The 23,702-nt window shown below is 44.0% G+C and overlaps 1 protein-coding gene across 4 annotated transcripts in view; it reads left to right on the top strand.

Annotated features, from left to right (window-relative positions):
• The window catches only part of LOC147013912 (S-geranylgeranyl-glutathione receptor P2RY8-like), a 101,783-nt gene that overhangs the window by 36,886 nt on the left and 41,195 nt on the right, over nt 1-23,702 (top strand). Inside the window, exons 1-2 of one of the 4 annotated variants that reach the window (XM_085851265.1) lie at nt 8,659-9,230; nt 18,770-18,910. The exons of 1 other annotated variant lie outside the window; for it this stretch is intronic. The gene's annotated coding sequence lies outside the window, so the exon portion shown is untranslated. Of the gene's footprint in view, nt 1-8,658; nt 9,231-18,769; nt 18,911-20,683; nt 20,868-23,702 lie in introns of those variants that run through there. 2 more of the 4 variants (XM_085851264.1, XM_085851267.1) reach the window with 2 other exon arrangements.

Raw genomic sequence — 23,702 nt, 5'->3', positions numbered from 1 at the left:
CCTCCTGGGGTGCACATACGTCCATGGACGTTCTCAGTTCACTGAGCCGGATTCTGCTGAAGTGGTTAAAAGGCGTTGGGTATAGGGTTAAAGTCCTGGGTGGGAGAATAATTCCGAGCTTGCAGGGTTGAGGGTTCTTGGTGGGATGTGATTCTCAGTGTGATTATGCTCCTGAGAGGTATCTGCACTTCATTTGAAGAAGAGAATTAGCACAAATTAATGCAATGATCATGGTGACTTGCAAAACTGTTAATATCTATTTAATTATTTAAATAATATTAGGCTAATGGAAGAGGATATACAGACCATTCAGACCAAACACATCACATTCAGATCACATTCAGACCAAATACATCATTAGGCATTTTTACTGCACATATATGACGGTGAACATACGAGTCTTTAATACTTGGCTGCATTCATCAGCATAGTTATCATCATCATCAAATGCCATACTCTTGACAGAGCTGCCAAACCAGTGATGGGGCTTGGGTTATGCTGGGTGGTTTCCTCTTACCTACCCCTTTAATAAGCATTACAGGAACATTCATAGACAATTGACATATACGATGTACGGTATATATGGGATTTGAACATGGGTTCCCTGCATCATGAGCTAGAGGGCTCAGATGGAAACACCAACAGGTCAACTCGAGTTGCTTATACGAGCCGATCATGTACCAACCAGATGAGTCAAAGCGATAATCGGGAATCGTTTGAGGAGCCCATCGAGCCGTTACACATTTACAGTTGATGTACATTGCATATTTATGTGGACTGGTAGGATATCCGAGAGTAGGGGCTTTCAACATGGAGGTATTTACCCCTAAGGGGGTAATTTGGGGAATCTAGGGGAGGAACTGGAAATCCGTCAAAATAGAAGCAAAAAAAAAAAAACTCTGGTCTTTTCCATGTTGGTGCTTGGTCTTTGCTTGGTCTTTTCCATGTCGAAATGCCGCGTAACCTCATGAAATCTGTAGGGTTTTGGTACAAGTAAGCTGCGCTTTGCAGGCAGCTTATTACGTGGTCTTCTACCCATCAACAGCTGTGCAGGGGACAAGTGTAGTCCTTCTAGTGGAGTGGTGCCAGATGTTTGTCGAACAAAGCCAGATGTTTGTCCTCCGCTTTCTTCCACAACTTTTTTTTTTACAGTTTGCACTGCTCTTTCAGCATCACCACGAGCAAATCGAGGGCTGGAAGTAGTTTGGTTAATGCTGCCATCAAAACAGAACGATTTGATCTCTTTGGACACTAACAAGGATGCATTGTCACTCCTAAGACCCTCAGGTATACCATGTGTACTAAAGATGGATTTTACAGCATCAATCGTTGTGCGGCTTCTCGTATCCTTGATCTCGCATACCTCGATAAATTTCGAATAATAATGGCCAACCAAAATCTATTGTTTTGACTCGAACTCGAATGGGTCCATGGCGACCTAGTTGAATGGTAATCTGGAATCTGTGTCGGTATGAGCAGTTCCGGAGGAAGCTTATTTTGGTAATCTGCACATGTAGTGGAGATTTTCACTGCCTCTTCGATCTGTTGGTTCATTGTTGGCCAATAGAGCACTTCCCGAGCACGCTGTTTGCATTTTACAATACCAAGGTGAGAGCTGTGCATGATGGAGGGCATGTGCTGATGGAGACTAGGTGGCGCTACCATACGCATACCTTTATAGGTAATTCCATCAGAGATACCTAACTCACTCTTTGAATCCCAATATGGTCTCAATGGAATGGGAACTTCGTTTCGATAGTTGGGCCATCCAGTGTGGATCACATCCAACAGAAGTTGTAACTCTTGTCGAGTCTGTTCCTGCAGCTGGACATACCTCTCCTTGGTGATGGAGATGAAGTCTAACATGGAAACCTGCTCCAGATTGACTTCTTGTTCCGACAACTGGTGAGTGATAAGCACGAGATAGTGTATCTGATAGCTGCACGTCTTTGCCACTTTTATACACTACCTCGAGATCGTACCACTGCAGACGTAACAGCATCCTCTGCAGACGCATGGGAGCAGACAGAAGAGGTTTTTTTTGAAAATCTCTTGAAGTGGCTTGTGATCTGCCAATACAGTCACTGTCTTGCCAAATGTGTAGCAGTGGAATTTCATACAGACGTGGAGGATTGCAAGCATTTCTTTTTCAATCTGAGCATACTGTTGTTCCACCTCCGAGAGGGACCGCGAAGTGTATGCAACCAGTTTCCCCTGCTGCATTAAGACACCACCGAAACCGCTTTGACTTGCATCCGCATGGATCTCTACTGGTACCTTCACATCATAATATCTCAGTCCAGGCTGCTGACAGCAGAGATCCAATAGTTTATGGAAAGCTTGGTCCTGTGTAGGTTGCCAGTCAAAAATACTATCAGCTCTCAGTAAAGCTCGAAGTGGTGAATTGACTCCACTCAGTTGAGGAATAAATTTAGCCGGGTAAGCAACGAATCCAAGGAAACACCGCATGTCCTCTTTATTCTGTGGAATAGGCATATTACGGAGGACTTCAATTCTTTAGGGTCAGGCTTGAGTCCGTCTGCAGTAAGTAGATGCCCGACATACCGAACATCCTTTTGGCGAACTTTGCATTTTTGCATGTCCAATTTGAGGTTGTAGGATGTAGCCATCTCCACGACTTGCTGTAAAATGCTGTCATGATGATCTTGATCTCGTCCTGCAATCAAGATATCGTCCATGATCGCTGTGGCTCCAACAGTGCCATCCAACATTTGATCCATGATAACGCTGAAATATTTCTGGGGCACATTTCAATCCAAATGGTAGCCTCAGCCAACGAAAACGACCCATCGGTGTATTGAAGGTCGCCAGTTTTGATGACTCCTCATCCAGGAGAATCTGTACCATTGAGCTGACCCATTCGGTTGGCTCCTCCACCAGAGTTATGAAGCCGTTATCTACCATCTTGTTCAATTTCTCGATGATCCTAGGCATTAGCGCAGTGGGTTGCCGACGTGCAGCATGTACAACCCCATTGGCTGTTGGGTGTATTTTGATTCGGTAGACCCCTGGTAAGGTACCTGAAGTACCGATGATATCAGGAAAACCTCGTAGCTCTGGAGGAACTGATTCATCATCTGCTGACTGAACCCCCACCAGAGAACTCAGTCGAGCAATGAGGCCAAGGTTCTCAGCGATCTCCCCCGATATCACGTTCTCCTGATCCAGATTGACCAGCTCGCATGAAGCTATTACGGACCTCCCCTCGAATTCCAGGGAAAGATCCGTGGAAGTAACTGGCCGAATGATGTGGTTGGAGTAAGTTCTCAGGGTTCTCTTGGACTTGTGAAGTTCAGTGTGAACTGGTAATCTTTGAAAATCCCTGAGTGTAAGTATATTGCACCTTGGCTCTGTATCAATACGGAATGTAGTGTTCGCAATGCCACTGACTCTGACAGTCTGGGACCATTTGTCATCTGCCAGAGTGCCGATGTTGTCAACCTTGTATATTCGAAGAACCTCCGAATTGCCTTCAGGTATCGTCCTTGATCAGATCAGGTATCGTCCATCATGATCTTCAGGTATCGTCCATATCAGTTTCGGAGATACGTTCCTCGTTTTCTCCAGCATCGACGAGGAGTGTTTTGCCCAGTCGCTGTCACCGATGGCAGACCAACATCCAACGGTTCGGGTGTTTGTAATAGGAACAGACGGAGCCCACTGCAGGACATTTCCCTTGGTTCCACAAATGCCGCTCATCCTTGCCACATCTACTGCATGCCTTAAGTGCTTGCAGCTGCGATGACGATGCACAAGGCTTGGGATGCGATTTGCTCTGAGCTGTGATGGCTGACACTCCAAGTTTGTAGTTATCTTCATTCCGCACGATGCAGATTGTCTTGCGAGACAACTCAAACTGTTGTCCAATTTCCAGAGCCTTTGCTAGTGGCTAGTGACAGTCCTTCACCTTCATCCAGTAACCTTTCCTGCACCCTCGATTCAAAAATACCATCAATGATCGCATCTATTAGAATGTCCTCAGGATCGGCATACTCGAAGTCCATGAGAATAATCCTCAGGTCCTTTACAAAGTTATCAATGGTCTCCTCACTTTTGTTTCTGCTGCTTGAGTCGTGCCGGGCGATCAGCTTGTTCTTTCTCGGTTGCACATTCGTTTCCCAATCATCGAGTACCTTGTAGGGATCATCTTTCTCAGTCTCCTCCCATGTAAACAGTTTATAAACCTCACGGCCATGAGCACCAATCCATGTGCCCAGGCATCCGGCTCTTTGCTTTGGGTTTAGCTCTGATATCGGGCCCGCGAACACGAACTCAATGTGGTCTCGAAACCGAGTGAATTCTTCAAATAAATCCGCTGCATCTCAATCGATAGTCGGGTATTCAAAGCTCGGAAATGCCATACCGTACTTGTTTCCAGTGAGCTGGTACTCACTTTGCCAATCTCAAAGGAATGACAGGCTGAGTCAATGCACCCATCCATCCATACATTGGTCCCCAGGCTGAATCAACCCATACATCCATTGGTCCCCAGGCTGAATCAACCCATCCATCCATTGGGACCAAACTCTGTGCAGAGCATTGGTGCTGCTGAAGAAGTCTCCTTGGCTATTGGGCACAATCCTGGACGGGTTTCCACTCCGACACAGGATATCAGCAAGCTGGCACTCATTTTGCCGACCTCAGAAAGATGACTGGCTGACTCAACACCACCTGGTATTAATTCAACAGCCGAGCAGGACTTGAACTCAGGACCCTAGGATCCCAAGCCCACCACCCTAACCATTAAACCAACACCAGACTTGGTTTTGAAGGTAATTGGATATCATGCAGTGAAACCTCTTAAAACGAAACCCTCTGGAAATAGCATAATAATTTTTTTTGATCCTCGTGAAGGATCTCTAAGTCTTACTCACGTTGTTGTTCTTGTGGACTTTTTTGTTTCACAACCTACAGTTTTCATCGAAACTTCCTGAAACTTGGCGTATATATGTAAAAATACCCTGTGCAGACAGTAACCATCTCCGATTTTGAAAATTCCTCCAAGAAAAAAAGTTATGACGTCAAAATATCTCCGCTAATGGAAATTGCCTAAAAAATTATCTCCGAAACTAGGCAAGCTTTTTGAATTCTGTTTGTGGGAATCGAACAGGGCATTAGCAGAGATGAATTACCACACATATGATACATCACTATGACGTCGTATCATTTTTTATGACCATTCCTATTTTTTGTTTCACAACCCAGAGTTTTCATCGGATCTTCGTGAAACTTGCCATGTATATGCAGAAAGCCCACCGCAGGCAGTAACCATCTCCGATTTGGGAAATTCTTCCGAGAAAAAAAGTTGACATAATATCGCCGCTAATGGAAATCGCCTATACCATTATCGCCGAAACTAGGCAAGCTGTTTGAATTTTGTTTGCGGGAATCAAGCCGGGCATTAGCACAGATAATTTATCGCAAACCTGATACATCACAATGACGTCATATTCGTTTTTATGACGTCATCATTAAGAGGATGAGGATCTTAGCTCATTTGAGCTTGTTAAATCCCATTTCTATATTTTCTTCATTTGGTGATTTGACATTCACAGGACCAACACGAACTTTTTCAGAAATTATTTTGTTCGACAAAGTGTAGGCTCATGAAAGAGTGGTCGATTAAGCTCTTGGCATTCCTTTAAACCCGAACATGCATTGTCAACACATTTACCTGAAGGCCAAGGTATACTAAGTTGTTTTTTCCAGGAACGCCTGTCGAGATTGTTACCACTCAAATGCCACACAATTGGAAATGTTGTTCAGGTACATACTGTGATAAAAGGTGACTGAAATTAAATAAGTCTTGCAGATTAAGCATGGTGTTGGCTTTGCGGTTAAGGTGGCTGACTTGGGACCTTAGGGTCCTGAGTTTGAGCCTTTATCACCGTTGAATTAAGACCAGGTGTGGTTGACTCAGCCTGTCATCCTTCTGAGGTGAGTGAAATGAGTACCAGCATGTGTTTAGGCTCATGTGTCCAAGTAATGTGACAACTTCACCTCTCACGAGAAAGAGGAATGGACAAGGAGTAAGAGTTATGGTGATCCGGGCCACGTACAAGCACATCTACAGAGACAAGACATGCAGACACTTTGTGAGGGTTCGTTATGACTTCAATATATCGAGTGTTCACAATGTGATTTCTAGAATTTCTTTATATACAATGTTTCTTGTTACATTTTTTTGTGTCAAATTCACCTTCTGAGGTAGTCAGCATGTGAAGAAGAGTGTTTTACATTGCAGACCCTGTTTTCTTGGACTGGCATTATGCCTCTCAGCGGTGACGGTCTTTCGACGACGGACGTAATGACGTCAGCGAATGACCGATGGTCATTACGCCTCTCAGCGGTGACGTCACACGTTGCCATGCAAACGAATGTAAAAATTAGAAAATCGGCAAAAATTCCCAATCCTGTCTGTTTGGCGCGATCTCACATAGCCCATGCTATATGCTGAAAGTGGCGACAATCCGTCCAGCAGTTTCGGAGATACGTCCACAAAATATGGCTTAGCATATTAATATAACTAGTACGTGCCAGTACGTACGTTGCCATACGTGAAAAAAAAAAGAAACAAGAAGAAGAATTATGACGTCAATCGTGACGTCAGAGCACCGTGTCCTGTCATTGGTTTGGTAAATAAATGGCCGTAACTTGGGAACCACTTGTCCGATTAATATCAAACCTTGAAAAGGCACATCCACAGGGCCCCAGAAATATACCTGGCAAGTTTCAATTAGATCGGACCAGTGGTTGTCGAGAAACAGCGGTGACAGACACACACACACACACACATTGCTGGAATTATAGACTAGTGCATGCCTGTAGGTGTGTGCCCGGAGGTGCATGGCCGTACGTGCAAATCCCCCCCCCCCAAAAAAAACACTTTTAAACCGCGTGCCAGAAACAACAACCACACAGGCCGTTCCTTCGCTCTCACGTGCCCGTACGTGCGTGGCCGTACATACCAAAACAAAAAAAACTTTCAAACTGCGTGCAGAAACAACAACCACACAGGCGGTTCCTTCGCTCTCGCGTGCCCATACGTGCAAAAAAACAAACAAACTTTCAAGCACCCACATGGGCCGTTCCTTCGCTCTTGTAAACGACGACTGGATTGGGGCATTGTGTTTATCTATAAATGCGCATAAGAAATCGAGAAATTATTAGAATACAGTAAGTCATCACTATCGGGAAGTAGTGCGTGCCCATACGGAATGTTCACATCATTCCACGAATTATCGCTTTAATTCAAGTACCAACTGCTGTGATACACACAGAGTTAATTAAAATCAAGTTTACCTCCCTGTCTTTGCTCGCCATGACATTCGCTGCCATTGACCATTGGCATTGCCACTCCTACTCCACGGTGAGGCGACAGGGTAGGATTTGTAGGAGACCTGAAAGTACAGTGTCATTAGGTATTACATGTTCGAATTGTGTTAGTTTGAAAATAGTTTAAAAAAAAAATAGTTTGCAAATCATACCACCAAATTGAGATGTATTTCGTTGGCAAGCATGTTGAGTAGAGCTGAATTCCTTAACACTTCCAAAGGCCACACCGTTTTGACACTTGGAAACAAAAAAAACAGTTGTGCACTTTTTTTGATAAATTATTTTCGGAACAATTTTTCTTCAATAAATAAATAATAATAAAAATTGTCTCCATGTACACACCTTTATCTCGTTAGCACCTCTTCATAAACAACATTGCTGAGGAAACGGCGCTTCTTCTTTGTTTCCTCGTCCAGGGCAAGAATGCGGAGGCTGCTGGATCTGCCAACGTTTTGATAAATTATTAGTTTTAATGGCCAATTATTCAATTAGCGCCAACGTATTTTGCCTTTTCGCAAGGAAGAACACAAAGAGAAGAGAAGAGAAAAAAACCCGTAATGGCGAACGCGGCTGAGGTTCTCTTCCCCATCGTCCACGCCTACGCAGCAACGTGTCCTGTCATTGGTTGGTAAATAAATGGCCACAGCAACGTGTCCTGTCATTGGTTGGGAAATAAATAGCCATAACTTGGGAAGCACTTGTCCGATTAATATCAAACCTTGAAAAGGCACATCCTCAGGTCCCCAGCAATATACCTGGCAAGTTTCAATTAGATCGGACCAGTGGTTGTCGAGAAACAGCGGTCACACACACACACACACACACACACACACACACACACACACACACACACACACACACACACACACACACACAGCTGGAATTATAGATAGATAGATAATATGTATTAACATGAGTTGTATAATTGTATTGTGACTGTTGTATTTGTACACATTAAATGTTAGTATTTCACTCGCTTTCTCGACTAATACTAATGGCTCACCCCCTAATGTTGCAATAATCCCGTCTCGTTAAACATCAGGGGAAACAAGTTTTAATCGATTCATGACATCACAATACTTTCTCTCCTTGACATGGAGCATTCTTTTTTGCACTGTTCATCACCACTCACAAGGTGATGTGTTTTCGACACAAGTCAGACCCCCACCACCCTCGGGGGTCGTCTCGAAACATTGTGAACCACGTTCGGTCGTATGGGTCATGCCCCCCACCCCGCCCCCCCCCCCAAATCGCAGCCCCGTGTCATTGCATGGGTTTCACGCCCCAACTACCACCTCTACTACAGCCGAAAGTGACGATCCATCAGATTTCTGAATCATTGATCAGGAAGCGACATTATATGAGAATGAGATGCTTCCAGAGGAGCCCAAAACGTCCTCTCTCTGATCTATCCATGGGGTTTGTTTGATGAAAGTTGAAGGGTCGACAGAAACTGATATATCCAGGTGACCATTTACACATGCGTGCGTGCATGACACGGACTCTTGACCATTGTCCGACCGCCCTTTCGGGCCCTCCCATTATTATATTCCATGGGTGCCCATCCTCCTCCAGTCCAGAGACCACCCCTCTTTAAGAGGGATTGCTGAAACTCAAACACCGTCCCGAGCACTTCTCCGGTCTCGCTCTCTGTAGTCCATTGACACCACGGCTAGAAGGAGTTGCGTGTTCTCACCGGTTGTTCAGGGTAGAGCGAAGTGGTTGCGTGCCAGTCAGTCGGCTTCGCGACGTCGGAATTTCCAAGTTCATTGGTCGCCCCGGACTCGCAGCATTCCCACACCGGACACACCTTGCCGTCGCTGGGAAAGAGCACCTTACCTGTATGGGGGCGTCTTTTGTCTAACGTCGACCAGGTAAGGATGCACGACGATTACTCTGACATAGAAGCGATCACCGAAAGGTGTGCCACAGTTTCCTTATGGTAGAAACATTCGTTTTAAAGCCGGCTGTCTCATCCGCTCGCAGCAGTACATTTTGTGATGTGCGAACAAGGAATGGTTTAAGGTGAATACGAACTCGTCTCGGCACGAGTTCGAGTGGCCGTAAAGGTTTTCAATCTGAGTCATCAGGTGTCGAGTCTGAATACCCTCCTTTCCCCCCCCCCCCCCCCCCCGAGTCGGGCTGCTTTGAGAATGATTTAGTATATCGGAAGGTCTGAATTGGCTGAGTGCCACAGTTCAAGGCTCATGTGAATTATTTAAGTGTTTACAGTTTACACTGTCTGACCATATTATGTGTATTTGTGTACTTTGTCGGATTGCATTTTGGATTCTCTGAACACGTACAGTCTTCTTATTTTTATAAAAGCCCACAATTATTATTTGCCACGTTATCGTGGGGTTGGCCGAGGGAAGTTTTGGGCCCAAGTCTTTGACGAACCGGTTGGCCAGGCCTCACGCTCTGATTGGGTAGACAAGGCAGGAATTTGTAATTTGTTCAGGGTTCCAGTGATAACTTGCCTACTCTTCTCCAAGGACACCCTGGGGTCCTTGAGGTTGCTGGTTGCATCATTGGTTTGGGATGCAGCGACGCCACTGATGGTGCTCCTATTACCAGTACACTGGTACTCATTTTGCCGACCTCAGAAGGATAACAGGCTGAGTCAACCCCATGTGGTGTTAATTCAACAACCGACAGGGCTTGAACTCAGGATCCTTGGATCGCCAGCTAACCACCCAAAACACAAAGCCAACACCAGGCTTCGTGGGGTCTTAAAAAGCCACTAACTAATGATAACAGACGGGACACCCAGTTTAACGTCCATCCGAGCGACTGCACACACATTGATAAATCACCCTGCCTGTGAAACACCAGGATTGCAGTTTATAGCTGGGTCGAGATTCAAACTCAGGTTACACAGCTGAGAGGCGAGTGTGTGTACCGACTGTCATGGCAAAAAAATATTGACACCCTTGCATTCTTTTCAAATGATGCTTCATTTCTTCCAGAAAATTGTTGAAATTGATAAATATTTTGGAATCCACATATGTATTTCTTTGGTTTACAGTGGAACGAAACAAAGAAAGCTGAATCCGAGAAAGCTGGATTACTAAATCCGAGCTCATTCCACGCAGAAATCCTAAAACGGCCCAAACAATATTATTGGCACCTTTTAGAAGTTGTTAGAAATAATTAGATTTCAAGTGGGTGATTCTCCTTTACTTTGGAATTGAACTCACCTGTGATGAGTTGCAGGTGCCTGCAATATAAAAATCGCTCGTTCAACTAGTTTGAGTAGAGAAAAGGAGTGATATTTCTGTTTTGTGTCACTGTATGTCCCCCCAATGAGCATGGAGAAAAGGAAGAAAACTAGAGAATTGTCTGAGGAGGTCAGACACAAGATTGTAGCCAAGCATGGGTAATCTCAAGGACACAAGCTATCCCCAGAGACCTTGATGTTCCTGTGTCCACCGTATGCAATGTTATCAGGAAGTTTAAGACCCATGGCACTGTAGCCAACCTCCCTGGACGTGTCCACAAGAGAAAACTTGATTGAAGATTGCAGTGAAGGAGTGTTCAAATGGTGGCAAAAGCATCTCGATCAACTGCCAAACAGATTCAAGCTGACCTTCAGACATAAGGTATGACAGTTTCAACTCACACCATCCGTCGCCAACTCAATGAAAGGGGGTTCTATGGTAGGAGACCCAGGAGGACCCCACTGCTGAGAGAGAGACATAAGAAAGTCTGGTTGGAGTTTTCCAAAACACGCCTGAACAAGGCAAAATCCTTTGGGGAGAATGTCCTGTGGACAGATGAGACTAAATTGGAGCTTTTAGGTGAAGCACATCATCTCTGTTTACAGAAAACAAAATGAAGCCTTCAAAGGAAGGAACACCTTCCCTGGAGTCAAACACTGAGGAGGTTCAGTGATGTGCTGGGATTGCTGTGCTGCTTCTAGCACCGGGTGCCCTGAATGTGTGCACGGCATCATGAAATTAGGAGATTACCAAGGCGGTATCCTGGAACACAATGTTCAACTCGGTGTTAGAAAGCTGGGTCTCCGTCAAAGGTCATGGGTCTTGTAGTAGGACAATAACCCCAAATACACTTCAAAAAGCACCCAGGAATGATTCACGACAAAACACTGGACTGTTCTGAAGTGGCCAGCAATGAGTCCAGATCGAAATACCATTGAACACCTGTGGGGAGATCTGAAAACAGCAGTTGAAAGAAGGCACCCTTCAAATCTCGGAGAAATGGAGCAGTTTGCACAAGAAGAGTGGGTCAAACTGCCAGTGAAGAGGTGTAGCAAGCTCATTCATGGCTCGAGGAAGTACTTGACTGCAGTTATTTTGCCCAAAGGCTGTGATACCAAATATTAAGTTGAGGGTGTCAATAATTTTGTCAATGCCATTTCTTTTTATTTTCTGATTTAAAAGGATATATTAAGTTCTGAATCAAAAACAAAGGTTCTGTCATTTTAACAATGAAACAAAGAATTGTGGAGACCAAATACTTTTGTCAATTTAAACTTATTTTTGGAGAAAATTGTGAGTTATTTGAAAAAAGTGCAAGGGTGCCAATATTTCTGGCCACGACTGTATATGACATCCTGCCAGCCTCCTGACGAAAAACAGTATACTGTGCTAGAAATTCACTTTTTATGTACAGAAGAGGACACTACTAAAAATGTTAATTTGGTTTATTATGAGATGTGGGCTGTAATAATTCTAAGAAGTCCTATAAAGAAAGTCCAAAAAAAAAAAATCAAAATCATTTAAAAAGCAAAAATAGGACCACCTGTCTCCTGAGGCTCACCTAGATCAGGAGCAACAGTCACTCAACCCCCCCCCCCCGCTCCCACCACCACCACTCTGCAGACCTCCTCACACCCCTGAATATTTTAATGCCGTGAACAAACTTTGGTACATCATGGGTGATGAAGGTCAAGGTCAAGGTCAAGTTTCATTGAAATTGTGTGTGTAGTTTGGAGATGAGAGCAAATAACTATTTTAGGGGGTCAATCCCCCCCCTCCCCACCCCTGAATATTCCCTTAATGAGCTTATATTTTGATGCAGTCAATAGACTTTGGTTCATGATGGGTGATGAAGGTTTTGGTCAAGTTTCTTGGAAATCGTGTGTGTAGTTTCAGAGAAGAGAGAGCAAATACATATTTAGGGAAGGTCAAAACCCCTCCCCCCCATAGACCCCCTGAATGAGCGCAGATTTTGATGTGGTCAATATAACTTCGTTAGGCATCAGATATGAAGCTTATGGCCAAGTTTAACCAAAATCGTGTGTTTGGTTCAAGGGATAATGACTGGAATGTTTACGAACTGACTGACTCACTCACTCACCCACGGACACTGCTCGATTGCATAAGCTCACCTGCCTAAAGTCCAGGTGAGCTAAAAATGGCAACGTTTGAAAGTGGGATAATGTAAGTGGGTCTATGTCCAAGCAGGAGGAAAATCGTTCAAACATGGAGCTCTGGTGTATATTATCTATACCTATTTTAGCTCGCCTGTTCGAAGAACAGAGAGCTATAGTGATACCCCTGGCGTGAGTGTCAGCGTCAGCGTGAGCATGAAAATGTTAAAGTTTTTGGTGCAAGTTATTTAGAAGCTTGCCATTCATTTACTATGTGTACTAGGATGCTGATATTTGGCATGGAGGTTCCTTTGGGGTATATTATTGATGTCGTGAAGTTGAAATTAAAAAAATAATTTCAAATGTTTTAAATTTTTGACCTGTTTTGAACTTAACTTTTTTGTAGCACATCAATGTTAAAGTTTTTGGTGCAAGTTATTTAGAAGCTTGCTATTCATTTACTATGTGTACTAGGATGCTGATATTTGGCATGGAGGTTCCTTTGGGGTATACTATTGGTGTAGTGAAGTTGAAATTAAAAATTAATTTTAATTTTTTTAAAAATTTCAACCTAAGATGGTGTCAAAGCCACCCAATGCTCGCCTATTTATACATTTATCGTTTTTAAAAGACTAGTCTAATAATTTTTATTAAATTATAAGCTCATCACTGGTAAACACTTTGACATAAAGAAGGTTAATAAAATATAAATAAGATAATAATCTTAGTTGTGTTTATGCCTGGTTTGACAGCAGGGTCTGTGGCGGTAGCACACTTACCGATGAGTTGTTTTATCTGGGTCTGATTCCTTGCCTGACTGTAAATTGTTATGAAGGTGCTTCACAGGCAGGGCATTGCCTCATAAAGTGCACCGTCCCTCGGATGGATGTTAAGCTGGGTATTCCATTTACTAGTATCAGCTTATGGGTGTTAAATATCCCACTGTCTCTTTCATGAAGAGTCGGTGAGTTATCTCTGGCACGATGAACAAATCACAAATTCCTGTCCAAATTACCAGCTTTATTTGAACAACAGGCCGAGCCAGCCAATTTGTGAAAGACATGGGCCAAAAAGCAAGAAGCATTCTCCAGTTAATCCCACGAGAAGGTGCGAATAATTGGGACAGTGGTAGTATTATTATTATTATTATTAGTAGTAGTAGTAGTAGTGGTAGTAGTAGTAGTAAACGACAAATTTTATAATAAAATTAATGGATAACAGCAAAAACATAAGAGTTTAATTTGAGACGATTTAATTATTCCATCGAGGCATTACACATTTACAGTTGATGCATATTTATACGGACTGGCAGGATATCTGAGAGTATGGGTTCTCAACATGAGAGTATTTATGAACAGGTCAACTCCATTTAATCTTTACTTACAGGACATGATAAAGTGTATATACAATTTTAATCTGCAGATCAATATCAGGAGTTATCGCAATGAGACAAGTTAATCAACCACGTCACGTGTTACAAATAATTTTTCCATAAAAATATTCCAAGTCCTCATCGAGGACGCAGCCACCAACTGAACCTTAAAATGGGATGTGTATATTTTACCTTGAAATTTATTTGATGGAGGGCTACCATTTTCTTTACAGAGCTGGCTGTCTTGGTGATGTACCATACTCTTTACAGAGCTGGCTGTCTTGGTGATGTACCAGACTCTTTACAGAGCTGGCTGTCTTGGTGATGTACCATACTCTTTACAGAGCTGGCTGTCTTGGTGATGTACCATTGTCTTTACAGAGCTGGCTGGCTTGGTGATGTACCATTCTCTTTACAGAGCTGGCTGTCTTGGTGATGTACCATTGTCTTTACAGAGCTGGCTGTCTTGGTGATGTACCATACTCTTTACAGAGCTGGCTGTCTTGATGATGTACCATTTTCTTTACAGAGCTGGCTGTCTTGGTGATGTACCATACTCTTTACAGAGCTGGCTGTCTTGGTGATGTACCAGACTCTTTACAGAGCTGGCTGTCTTGGTGATGTACCATACTCTTTACAGAGCTGGCTGTCTTGGTGATGTACCATTGTCTTTACAGAGCTGGCTGGCTTGGTGATGTACCATTCTCTTTACAGAGCTGGCTGTCTTGGTGATGTACCATTGTCTTTACAGAGCTGGCTGTCTTGGTGATGTACCATACTCTTTACAGAGCTGGCTGTCTTGGTGATGTACCATTGTCTTTACAGAGCTGGCTGTCTTGGTGATGTACCATACTCTTTACAGCGCTGGCTGTCTTGGTGATGTACCATACTCTTTACAGCGCTGGCTGTCTTGGTGATGTACCATACTCTTTACAGAACTGGCTGTCTTGATGATGTACCATTCTCTTTACAGAGCTGGCTGTCTTGGTGATGTACCATACTCTTTACAGAGCTGGCTGTCTTGGTGATGTACCATACTCTTTACAGAGCTGGCTGTCTTGGTGATGTACCATACTCTTTACAGAGCTGGCTGTCTTGGTGATGTACCATACTCTTTACAGAGCTGGCTGTCTTGGTGATGTACCATACTCTTTACAGAGCTGGCTGTCTTGGTGATGTACCATTGTCTTTACAGAGCTGGCTGTCTTGGTGATGTACCGTACCCTTTACAGAGCTGGCTGGCTTGGTGATGTACCGTACCCTTTACAGAGCTTGCTGGCTTGGTGGTGTACCATACCTTTTACAAAGCTGGCTGGCTTGGTGATGTACCATACCCTTTACAGAGCTGGCTGGCTTGGTGATGTACCGTACCCTTTACAGAGCTGGCTGGCTTGGTGATGTACCATACCCTTTACAGAGCTGGCTGGCTTGGTGATGTACCGTACCCTTTACAGAGCTAGCTGGCTTGGTGATGTACCGTACCCTTTACAGAGCTAGCTGGCTTGGTGATGTACCATACCCTTTACAGAGCTGGCTGGCTTGGTGATGTACCATACCCTTTACAGAGCTGGCTGGCTTGGTGATGTACCGTACCCTTTACAGAGCTAGCTGACTTGGTGATGTACCGTACCCTTTACAGAGCTGGCTGTCTTGGTGATGTACCGTACCCTTTCCAGAGCTAGCTGACTTGGTGATGTACCATACCCTTTACAGAGCTAGCTGACTTGGTGATGTACCGTACCCTTTACAGAGCTAGCTGACTTGGTGATGTACCATACCCTTTACAGAGCTGGCTGGCTTGGTGATGTACCGTACCCTTTACAGAGCTAGCTGACTTGGTGATGTACCGTACCCTTTACAGAGCTGGCTGTCTTGGTGATGTACCGTACCCTTTACAGAGCTAGCTGACTTGGTGATGTACCATACCCTTTACAGAGCTAGCTGACTTGGTGATGTACCGTACCCTTTACAGAGCTAGCTGACTTGGTGATGTACCATACCCTTTACAGAGCTAGCTGACTTGGTGATGTACCATACCCTTTACAGAGCTGGCTGACTTGGTGATGTACCATACCCTTTACAGAGCTTGCTGGCTGCCTAATTTTACCAACTGGGGTCTTTTTGGACCCCAATTCAAAAACCACTCAATTTCACTAAATCTGCCAGTTTCACATCAATGATTAAAAGATGGTGTTTATTGATAAAGTCAACAAACATAAAAAAATATATGTATAATATAAAATGTAAAATGAACCTATCAACTGGGGAAATTTATGACCCTCAACTCAGAAACACTAAATTTCATTCAATCTGCCGAAGATTCACATCAAGTGTGGAGTGATAAAGTAAACCAACATAAGCATAAAAGAAATTGGAGGTTTTGCTCGATACAAATATCATATGAAGTAATCATATCTTCAAAAAATTGAACAAAAATAACCGGGGTCTTTTTGGATCCCAGAAAGGATTTGCTTGTAACTCTGTGCAGCAAAGTGGGATCTTAAAACATCATCTCTATTATAATACCAAGCTTGCACACTAAAAACTCGGCTCGCCGTCACACGATCCCTATGAAATTGCTGTGGCACTTAGGGGACATACCGACAATGTTTGGGAAGTCTTGGCGTTCCATAGTACCACTTGCATTTTGCACAATGCGTACTTTTGTCATTCTCCGTGTACGGTCTGTCGTCTGCTACCAGCTATGTTGTACTGCTATCCCGTGCATGTGCACGGCTATCGCTAGTATATATTTATTATCGACACATATAGGAAAACAAACTCAGAAAACATGAAATATATTGTTACACCAATACCAAAATAACATTAAAGTTATGCCTGGGGTTCAAAAAGACCCCTATTGGGAGGACTAGGGTTGAATAACAAACGAAATAAATAAATATTAGGTAGTCGAGGTGGTGAATGGCATGTAAATAAATAAATACTTAAAAGTTGTGTGTTGCTCGTGGAGATGGTGAAGAGCATATATAACAAGAGAGTTGGTGTCAAAGCCACCCAATGCTCGCCTGTTTATACATTTATTGTTTTTAAAAGACTAGTCTAATAATATTTTTATAAAGCATTGCAGCGAAGTCTGATCCAAATAATTTTAAAGCAATATATGTATTTGTATATTGTAATCAGTAAAAAATAGTGTGGTAGATAAAAACATTAGAAAGGAAAAAACTTTAATGTTGATGTGCTACAAAAAAGTTAAGTTCAAAACAGGTCAATGATTTTAAAAAATTGAAATTTTTTTTAAAATTTCAACTTCACTACATCAATAATATACCCCAAAGGAACCTCCATGCTAAATATCAGCATCCTAGTACACATATTAAATGAATGGCAAGCATCTAAATAACTTGCACCAAAAACTTTAACATTTTCACGCTCACGCTGGGGGTATCGCTATAGCTCTCTGTTCTTCGAACAGGCGAGCTAAAAATAAATAATTCAGGGTGGGATGTACATAGTGGACATGATAAAGTGTATATAAATAAAGAAATAATTCAGAGTTGTGTGTTGCTCGTGGAGATGGTGAAGGGCACATATAAAAATAAATAAATAAAATAAAAAAACTTGTGTTGGTTGTGGAGATGGTAAAGTGTAAATAAATTAATGGTTCCCAAAAGCATATTCACTCCTGTTTCCAATAAAATGTTTTTACAAATGAAAAAATTCCAAATTGGCTCTGAATTCCAAAATCTTTTCCCCACATACTATTGCACATATGTGCCGAATATAAAATAAATACACCAGTCATTTTTGAGTGAAGGCCTCGTGCAGACGCGTGGATGCACACGACCCAAAATACAAGGCCAAAGCCAGGATGATGCTCGGTTGGGAGCTAAAAAGAGTTTTGAATTGATCGACAGAACCAGCTGTGTAACTGCACAAAACAATCTCCCCATAACACAAGGCCCGAGTAAAGATGATGTTTGATTAACTCATACACGCAAAAGGATGAAGTCAATCCCAAGACTCGGGCTTCAAGTCCTGTTTACATCTCATTGGTACTGATAAGCTTGTAAACACAAACATATATATATATATATATATATATATATATATATATATATATATATATATATATATATATATATATATATATATATATATATATGTATATATATATATATAGTTAGTTACGGTTCAAGGAACCATATGCATACAAACATTCAGTTGTCCAGAAGTCAGTTATTCCATTAAGTATATGTGCAGATAGAACCCCTCGTTGTGTGTCGTGGGAAAGCAAAAGGGGTGCATTGCGATGGCTTTTAGTTAGGTTTATAAATCATTTCTCCCCTTTTATTTTGAACCACAGTACCTTCCTCTCGCTCTCCGAGGCAAAATCTTTGTGCAGCAACTTTTTGGCGAATCCAGACATGCGTGAAGTGGGCGGGCTTCCCGCCCAGAAAGGGCGGACCCATGGAAGCCCCATCCAATCAGGGTGGACAGTGACGTCAGCCTCACCAAGGCCCCTTCCTGCTGAGGGAGATCTATAAATTACGAAGCAACCCTCGGAGCAAGGAGCGTTGGAGTGAAGAGCGTTGGAGTGAGACAGTTCGTCGGCTGGTAGCGAAAGAAAGGAGGAAGGTCGTAGAGTGGTTGCGCTCTTTGGGGGTTGTTTGTTTTAAGTGTGAGAGAGCTGGGAAGACCTCGACCTGAACTTGACCTGGTCTCTCATTGGGTCCTGTCTGTAGCCCTGATCTCCGCCTCGGACTCTGCTCTACTCAACCCGGGCTTCTTCGCAGACACGGTCTCCACGTGTGCGGCCGTGGACCGAGCCGCACGACCATAGACAGGTGCCGCGCCACGGAGCATCTCTTCCCTCCAACGTTCAGGTACCCAAAAGAAATGCGACCTCAGCTCACCTCCCTCTCTGGCTGCTGGGGTCCTTTGCCATACATCTGGGTTTATTTTCGTCAGAGTGTGCGTCTGAGTGTGTGGCGCCTTCTTTAAGTAGAATTGCATGTGTTTTTATTTGATCATTGTAAATCTTGCCTGTTTTATTCCTGCATAAGTCTGCTCTGTGTCCTTTTGTAAGTTGATTGTAAATAAATTATTGTAGAAATGTTCCCAGTTCGTTTTTGTCTTTTCCTTCATTGGTCCAGCATGGTTCGGATCTGAGTTTCACCAGGTCTTTATCCCCGATAATCTGTTCATTCTAGCCAGTACGGCTTTGGCAGTTCCGCTCGACTGCATCCGATTCGGAGTTGGTAGTTGGTAGTTGGTGGTGTGATCCGGTTCGAGCAAGGCGTACTGAGGGTGTGGTTCCCTGGTAGTCGAAACGGCATGGTTAATGAGGTAAATTTATTCCAGACAAAAAGACCCTATGCTACGCGGTGGAGGTATTGGTGTCCACGGTCAGTTAAGCGACCTGCCGCGTCGCGGAATTATCCGTGAGCGACGGCCTACAATTTCGGGAGTCTGGAGGGAGACGACGTAACTTCCCCCACCTAGCAGTCGCTCTCGCCACCGGAACCCAGCCCGCAACAGTTTGGTAGTCAGGAGCTGGACTCGAACCCCTCCCCCTCCATAGAGAAATTTACGGGATTCGGACCAGGGGTATGCTTGGCAACCCCTCTTTCCCTCTGAAATTAAGAGCAGCAGTAAAATTTTATTTAATCCTCGGTACGAACCATAGCAGACCAAGACGAGCTGGTACAGGTGGGTTCTGAGATAATGTTAGAAGAATCCGTGGCTCAGGACAACACCTGTGAGGGAGATATTTCTTTGCAGCCAAACCCAGAGGTAGCATTGGGGGCAACGGCGACAATGCCGGAGTTCCCCCTGCATCAAATTTCCCCCATGGAAATGGATGTGAATGGGAAAGCCATGAAGAGTGAAATGCAAAACATGGTCCGGAAATTTTCAAATGGGATCAGTACTGTACGTGGGGAAATGACCGAGCCGAGGGGGAGTGTGGAGGCTGTTTGGACCGCGATGACGACGGGCAAGGTCGAGGTAACGAGTAACGCCATGATAATTAAGGGAGAAACCTGTAAACTCGGACAGGGTATGACAGAAATAATAAAAGACGCAGGAATTATAAGAGGTGGATGAATTGCACGAAATTAAAGAGGAGCACACACACATAGAACTGGTAGGGGACATTGGGGTTGAGCTTGTGGAATGTTTTGGGACCCAATGCGAGGGTCGGATTAACCTCCCGCAGGAACAAGGGGAGACGATATGCTCCCTCGAGGCAGTCCGTGACGAGGTGAGTTCGGTAAGAACGTACGAGGTGGAGCCGTTGCATGATGCGAAAGGGTACATGCCGAGCTTGGGGGGGATAGACACCCCGGGATCTTTTGGGCTAACACGAGCCCCCAGTGTGATTGTGTCAGAGCGTAAGTGCAGTACAAATGACATGGAATGTATGAGTGCACGTGAGGAAATGGGACACGGACTGACCCAGACGGGAGTCGTGGGTCGTGTAATGGACGGAGTTATTTTGGAAACCGCGCCGGCTCCGCGGGACGCTGCATGTAAGGTCCGTTCCGTATTTTGCGAACGGCCCAAGCGCGTGTGTTTGCGTGATTGGGAGCCGGCGTTAAAACGTTCCGCGCTTGGTACTAGACTAGGTGGCGGACGGCTACAAAGGAGGCGAATTGGGTCGAGTGAATTTGAAAAGCATGAATCCCCATGTGAGCACGTGTACGGAGGCCGACGTGCTGCGCGCGGAACGCGCGGAGCGAGTCCCAGGGACAACACTACCGGGCCCACCTGCGTTGCAAGCCTCGCGGTGCGGTTCGTGTGCGAGTGACGTCACAGGGGATCTCGCAGCACGAAAGCCAGGTGAGTAGCGCATGGTGGATGGCCCGAAAGCGAGCAGATAATGCGATTAACGGGGCGACGTTATGGCCTGAGGTATCGGCCAAATGGAGGGGACGAGCGAGTTGTAAACCGCCTCCCTGGAGACGCAAGGCTCGTCGAGCCTTGCCACGAGTACACGATCCCCGGCCAGGATGTACCGAACATCCTCGTCGGGGGCAAAGGAGCACTAGTTAGGGGAAGGGTTTAGCGTTAGATAGACCGGCCTCATGGGGCATGCAGTCCTCCATGGGGCCCGGTGGCATCAGTTAGGGGGAATTTAGGTTAGGATTTAGAATGGATTGGAGGCATGGATAGGCATGGAATGTGTAGTGGGGACGTAGATTAGCGATATAATTAAATAGAACGTGCATTTGAATAAGGGATGACGGGGAGCACGAGGTAGTTAGGGGAATGTAGCTAGTGGAGCGTCAATGTTGGTGTGAAAATAAAACCAAGAAGAAAGAAACATGATGAGTGAATGTGGGTCAGCGGGCTTTAGTGTGAATGGAGCGAATGTGGAATGCATGGTGCGAATGAATGATTGGGGGGAGGAGTGAACCCCACCCAAGGGAACCTGGGGTTAGTGTAATGTTAGTTAGTGGGTTAGTCAAATTAACCAAAACGGATGTTGGTTTGTTGTTGGTGTCGAACGGAGGCACGGAATCTTTTGAAGGATGCAGGAGTCTATTGACCGGCTGGGAGCGTGGCTGTTGAAATATGCATACTGAGTAGAGGGCACCCTGGGCACCGAAGTAGTCGGCCAGAGTAGGCCATGGGTCCAAGGGACCGGGTTAGTGTAATGGCCACGGGCAGCCCACGGAAATGGGATCCGGAGCACCGAAATGTCATGTGGGCATCGACGGGGAAGATGCCAGAGAGGGCATTCCCCACATTCATATAGGTAGGCTCGGAGACAGCCTCAGTGACCCGGGGGTGCCATAGATCGAGTTCGGCAGATGGGTATCCCTGCCAGTGGAGCCACGCTGCCCAGCCACAAAATTGTGCAAGAGCACGAGAGAAAATTTGCGGGTCAGGCCCAGATTAATAACGAACACCAACACAGGTGACTGGAATCGTGGTTGCTGGAACCAATAGTTTAAAGAGACAGGCCTGTTGAAAATCCCTGGGGATAGATTAACGTTTTAATAAATGCTCGGATAGAAAGGAAATGTGTACCCCTTCGCACCACCGGTGCCTGGCCTGCAACAATATATACAGTATATATGTGTATGTGTAAATATTAGCTGAAGTACCCGGCATTGCCTGGGGAAATTCAATGAAATATGTATTTAAATATTTCCTGCATGACAATCACAAAAAATATTACTTGATCACTCCTGGGAATAACCCAGGCAGTGTATAAGCAACATATTCACTTGAGGCCTGAACACAGAGGTGTTGTAATAAACCTGTGTAAGCAAACTTTTTAATACCAGGTGCATGTGTAAACACTATATTCATTAAATTTGTGTTATTGACAACAAATCACTCAACATACGATCTTTACAATACACATTACTCGATCGCTCCCGGAAAAAAATGCGAGGCAGTGAATAAGCACAAGACCAGATCGAGGCCTGAAAGCTTATTATAGGGATTTATCTGAGGTCAATTTTTTGAATCCAAACATGGCCCGTGACTTTACTCTGGATGACAGAGGAGGCCATACGAAGTTTGATTGCATTGGTTCTTGCACGGTGTGAATGCATCAACAAACGAACAATTAAACAAACACAAAACTTTCATATATATATATATATATATGTATATATATTTATATATGTATGTATGTATATATATATATATATATATATATATATGTATGTATATATATATATATATATATATATATATGTATGTATATATATAAGCCTGGTGTTGGCGCAGTGGTTAGGGCAGCAGCTTGGGATCCAAAAGGTCCTGAGTTCAAGCCCCGTTGGGCCACTGAATTAATACACCAGGGGGTTGACTCAGCCTGTCATCCTTCCGAGGTCGGCAAAATGAGTACCATTGTACTGGGCCGGTGTATACCCCGGTTAAAATAGGTGTACCATATCCCTGTGTCGTAAGAGGTGACCAGGGTTGCGTCAGGAAGGGCATCCGGCGTAAAACATGTGCCAAATTACTATGCGGATCATATGGATGATCCGCTGTGGCGACCCCTAATGGGAGCAGCCGAAAGAAGAAGAAGAGAGATATATGTATGTATGTGTATATATATATATATATATATATATATATATACAGCTCTGGAAAAAATTAAGAGACCACTGCAAAATTATCAGTTTTTCTGGTTTTACTATTTATAGGTATGTGTTTGAGTAAAATGAATATTTTTGTTTTATTCTATAAACTACTGACAATATATATATATATACACACACACACACACACACACACACACACACACACAGATATATATCGGGTGGTCGCGAGACTACCATTATTCTCAGGTTTTCTGTCTGTATGTATGTAATGGACAGCTCTGGAGGCCAGAGGAGTCAACCAATTTTGATGAAACTTGACTGGTAGGTTCATACCAGGATCTAGTTGTATGCTTTTGAGCACCGTTGCTGTGGACACTACCGTTGCCTAGCAACGGGACTTTGAAAAAAAAATTTTAAATCCCAAAAATATTTATATATAATATTTTTTCGAAAATCAAAAATCGCCTTCCGCGCTTTTATTTCACACTATAATCAACCTCTTTGTCAAAAAAATTCTGCCCGATCTGTCAAAAACTATGACTAGTATGCAATTATGTCGCGACCACCCATGTCGCCTACCGGTACATATATATATATATATATATATATA

This window comes from Eptatretus burgeri, chromosome 13, assembly GCF_056783735.1.
Source record: "Eptatretus burgeri isolate ZD-2024b chromosome 13, Ebu_testis_v1, whole genome shotgun sequence".
Lineage (NCBI taxonomy): Eukaryota > Metazoa > Chordata > Myxini > Myxiniformes > Myxinidae > Eptatretus > Eptatretus burgeri.
The sequence above is the reverse complement of the archived record's forward strand: the minus strand, read 5'-3'. Positions and strand labels throughout refer to the sequence as shown.